The sequence below is a fragment of the Microtus pennsylvanicus genome, chromosome 8 (assembly GCF_037038515.1).
Source record: "Microtus pennsylvanicus isolate mMicPen1 chromosome 8, mMicPen1.hap1, whole genome shotgun sequence".
Classification (NCBI taxonomy): Eukaryota; Metazoa; Chordata; class Mammalia; order Rodentia; family Cricetidae; genus Microtus; species Microtus pennsylvanicus.
Genome location: NC_134586.1, coordinates 78312774 through 78317991, shown reverse-complemented (window position 1 = coordinate 78317991; position 5218 = coordinate 78312774). Strand labels below are relative to the sequence as shown.

Here is a 5218-nt window from a genome sequence, read left to right as displayed (position 1 = left end):
CTTGCCCTAACGGGTAAGCCCCTTGTTATAGTGAAAGATACCCTCTCAAAACTCAAGTAGAATGACATGTAAAGAACAACAGCCAACAACAATGGCCTTTATATGCACATTCAAGCACATCTTTAATCTGTAGATAAACACACACATGCATACAGACATGCATTGTATGGCATGTATGTAGTTATAAACTATTTCTATCTGCCAGCAACATTTCAGGAAGCATAGATGAACTGAAGTGCAAATACAGAGGTACATGAAAACTTCATGTAATAGGGTTTATGTAACTGTAGTGAAAAATGGATTTGAAACTCATATAATTTGTATGGATCCAAAGAAACAATAATTAGGAAATAGATTTAAACTACAATCAGATATTTAAACAATTATTGATGACTGAGAGTAGATTAAAATATTTTCAAAAGAAAAACCTAAAAAGTGAGTATCAGCACCAGGCAATAGTGACACATACCTTTAACCCCAGCACTTGGGAATCAGAGGCAGGTGAATCTCTGTGAGTTCGAGATCTGCCTGGTCTACAAGAGCTAGTTCCAGGACAGGCTCAAAACTATGGAGAAATCCCATCATAAAAAAAATAAAGAAAAAAATCAGTATCACAAAGCATGTTCAATTGAGTAGCCTCAACATCAAGGGTACATTTATGATATAAAGTAAAAAGAAAAGAGTAAGAAAATTTCTGATAGGGCAGAATTTATATAGGTAGAGTCGACCAAACAGAATACTGGGAAGAAGGGACGTGAGCCAGACATTATGTCTCTCCTCTCCAGAGCAGCAGCCATGGAGCCAGCCTCCAGGTCAGACATTCTGAATCTTTCAAGGTAAGACACCACCTCGCGGTGCTACACAGATTATTAGAAATGGGTTACGTAAGATATGAGAATTAGCCAAGAAGAGGTAATAAATAATAGGCCAGGCAGTGTTTATATGACTACAGTTTGTGTGTTGTTATTTCGGGTGTAAAGCAAACAATGCAGGAGCCGGGTGGGACAAAAAACAGGCCAGTCCGCAGCTCCTCACTACAAACCTATGGTGTATAATGAACTTAAATAACTCTATAGCACATGGCAGCAGAAATGTCACAAGGATTTGTATGTGGTATATGACAAAATTGTATTTAAATATATGACTATTAAACAATTAATGAAAAGTCTGTTTTTTAGACAAAAATTATAGGTGCTAAACCAATTACATTCCCTACAACCATCTGCACCTCTAGGTCCAGGGAATTTGATGACCACTTCTGGCCTCCCTGGGAACCAAAAATTCACACATGCACACAAGCTGGCACAACATTGTCCATATAAATTAAAATAAATAAATTTATTACAGAAGAAAAATTACGTTTTTACAAAATCTGGTGGTATTTTGACCGAATGTTTTTCAGTATTTTGATTATTCTGTTATCAGAACTGATTTGTACCAAAGGAGTAACTGTGGGATAAACATTTGCTACAAGCTTCTGAACACTCAGGATGACTGGGTTGTACATCCATAACAGGACTGCAGTGGATGAGATGATGAAGTCCACCCAGTACATGACCACGAAGAAAGTCACCAGGAGCAAGATAGTCTGGGTGGCCTTTTTCTCGGGAGATGATCTCGGGTGGCTGAGGCTGTGAAGATACTTGTGCTGCCTCTGATGTCTCAATAAGATAAGCACGATGTATGCACTTGTGGTCAGCATAACTCCTACAAGAAATATATCAATGGAGGTTGTCACTGTTAAATTCAATGCCTTGATGATGTAGGTCGTGGGGAAGATTGAGCAGGATTTAGTGACCTTCATCTGATTGGTCTCACTCTCATTGATAATACCACCTACATAGAAGATCAGGTAGCTATACAATGACAAAGTGAGAGACCAAATATAGAAGCAAGCATAGATTATGTACTTCTTTAGCTTAAGTTTAAAGTTCGCCAAGAAAGAGGTACTGGGACTGATAGTGACAGCCTGGAACATACTCAGGAGGCAGGTGATGCAGATGGAGAGGCCTCTCATCACCCTGTTTATGTAAAATGATGTCTTACATTTGATGTCATTGTCAATGTTCAGTGACTCAAATATGTCTGTAACCCAAACAACCCCTCCAGTGAGGAGCATTACTGTATGGGAGAAGGTCAGTTGACAAGAGATCAGGTCCATGGGCTTAGGTCTCTGACATAGATTATAAAAATGTAAAAAAGAAGGAGAAATACATTGGTAAGGACTCCAATTCCATTTTGGAAATAAAAGACATTGTTTAACAAGGACATAATTGGGAAGTGTAATCATCCAGAAAGCATAGATGAAGCATATTTTATATACCTAAAAAATAACAGATTATATATCACACTTATGACGTGTGTCAATATGTCTATATCGTCACTCTCTTTTACCTGCCCATTCTTGATTTATCTTTCACTTAAATTTTGTTGTTCCAGACAGGACATGACCTATATTTCTATCTACCCATGATGTAATTCCTGAATACATAGCATATTGTGCATAATAAATGCATTGTCACCCATATACTATACAGAATGCACACTTCGGGTTCCTGTATTGCATCTGGGCCTCATGTCTTAGAAATCCAAACCTATTCATTTATATTGTTTTATTTTATAATTGAAACCTAAAACAGTCCCCTCTCCATTGTCTCCTACCACCACTGCCATCCTGGCCATGGTTCTATTTTGCTTTCCTGGTATCTGTAGTTACCACAGGCTAGATATTCAAATCTGCAGATGTGGAGCTATGAGCCTCCAAAAGAGAAAACATGCCACAAAAAAAATATTATTTGCAACACATTGTAACAAATGTGAACTTTCCAAAGATGACCATGTAGTGATCCTGTTTTAGAATTTCTGTTTTAAAAGAGATCCTTCCCGTGCAGTGGAAATCAAGGGCCTCAGTGTTACCATACATCATCAACACACAGGCAGTTTCTATAATTTCAATCAACAGTCTTACCTTTGGTGTTGATGATAGTTATTTGGCCCAGTTACCAGTGTCATTATTTTATCAAATTAATATAATTCAGTACATTAAAAGTGGCTTTGTGATTGAGAAATAAAAAACAATTACCTTGACACACGGTCTTGTAAGAAAAGGTGTGCCCAAATGTATATTCAAGTTTACTACTATACTCCACATACACAGATTAATGCATGGATGCATATATAGAAGTGTTAGTGTGTGTACTCACTCTAAAACCTCCAAATTGATGCACAACCATATAGAAACCATATATCATATGCTTTATATTTACATGAATATGTAAAGAGCTAAATCTAGTAATTGAATAATTTCATCCTAATTGTAAGAGCCAAAAATCTGTTTCTCCATCTAACATATATCTATGGTAGCTGCACCATGTTATTATCTGTTTTAGAATCTCCAGAACAAGGACAGGAGAGATGGCTCAGTGTTAAGAGCTCAGTTGCTCTTGTGGAAAACCTGGGTTTGATTCTCCAGTAGCTACATGTAGGCTCATGACCATCTGTAACTAATTCCAGGTTCCCCCTTGCCTTCTTCTGACTCAGATAAGTAAGTGGTGCACAACATGCATGCAGGCAAAACACATATGTATATAAAATGAAATAAATAAATCTTAATAAATAAAAGTTCCAGAATAAAATCTTATTCAAGTGGTGATATCTAAACTGTTAGAACTGTAGCCCAATTCCAACTTTAAAATTGCAAAAGGTCAAATATTATACTATAACTATTCATTATTAACTCTAGATCTACATCTTATTGATACAGCACATGTATTATAAGCCACATGAAAGAAGATAATATAATAAAATAAAATAAAATAATCTAAAAATGTTTTCTTATCCCAAACCTACGCACTTCAAACTCTCTACTTCAGATCCATTGCTTTGTAAATGCTTATAACATGAGATATCTTCTAGTGGATCAAGTGGCATTTGCACTTAGATTCAATGGAGCTGACACTGGACCAGAAAAGTCCATAGCTACCATGGCTACAAGCTGAGGTGTTAAAACATATATTCACTGAGATAAGGCATTTGTTTTACAGGAGCTTTTTTGTTTTCAATACTGAGATCACTGTAAGTATTCTGCACTTTCTAGAAAAGTTATCTAAAACTAAGACACACATATCCTTGAGCTCTGAGGGTTTTTTTTATTGATTCTTCCTTTTAAGACAGGACATTAGTCTACAGCTGATGCTGGCCTTGACCTTGCTGTGTACCTGAGGGTGTTCTCAATTTTATACTTTTTCTGCTTCTGCCTCCTGAATGCTGGGGTTACTGGTGTGCATACCAATTAAAGATGTTTATTTTATTTTAAACTCCAAGTATTTATTAGTTATTTTTATTTGATGCCTCTGACAGTTCCATAACAGAAGAACAAAAAGAATTACCCTAATCTATTGTTACCAGGAAGCCACTGAATAGAAGAAAACACCAGAGAGAGAGTCTACACAGTACTCGAGTGCCAAGTAGATCTGGACCCTCTAGGACACACTGTATACACACCTCAAAGTCTGCAGGAATGTGAAGACTGGGGCTGCTCAGGCTGATATGAAAGCACTGAGCGCATTCATAGCAGACACTGAAGGTGGCTGTTGGTTATTGCTGCATCTGGATCTCCCAATAGTTTAAATTGCAATACCTAACCATAATTACTAAAAGCCAAAGTGTGCCTACGAATACTCATAACAGTGGGGAAGCCACCACCATTAAATTGACCCAGACCAAAAAACAAGCTGTCTGAACACAGCTGTTAAAAGAAATGCGCAACAAAAGCAAGTGTTGCTTCTTGCATAGCTCCATGTTCTTCCAATGAAAAATCACTTTATCTCTTCATTATTACAGTATTTCATTTTAGAACAGTCTTGTGTTATGAATTATTGTGGTCTTTTTATTTTGCTTTCAGGAGATAATAATATAATATTATTACATACAAGAATATTAGATCACGTATCACTTTCATTGTGTTTTACTATAATTAGTGAGTAATGAACAAAAGCAGTGTGTCTGCTCCAAGAGAACATGGAATGATTGTGTGACTTCAGGTGACAAGATACATGGTGTCGGCTGATGCACTCTCCACTGTCATCAACAATAATAATTCTTAGAGAATCTCAGAAAGATAAAGACCTTAGCAACCCAAACTAGTTCCATGAGGAGATCTTTATGAAATACATAATGCCAGCAGGAACAAATAGTGACTACGTATTAATAAGGTATT

General features: G+C 36.7%; 1 pseudogene; it reads right to left on the bottom strand.

The window, feature by feature from the left end:
* Positions 1 to 1363: 1363 nt before the first annotated feature.
* On the bottom strand, positions 1364 to 2271 carry LOC142855601 (vomeronasal type-1 receptor 90-like; annotated as a pseudogene).
* Between the last annotated feature and the right edge of the window lie 2947 nt (positions 2272 to 5218).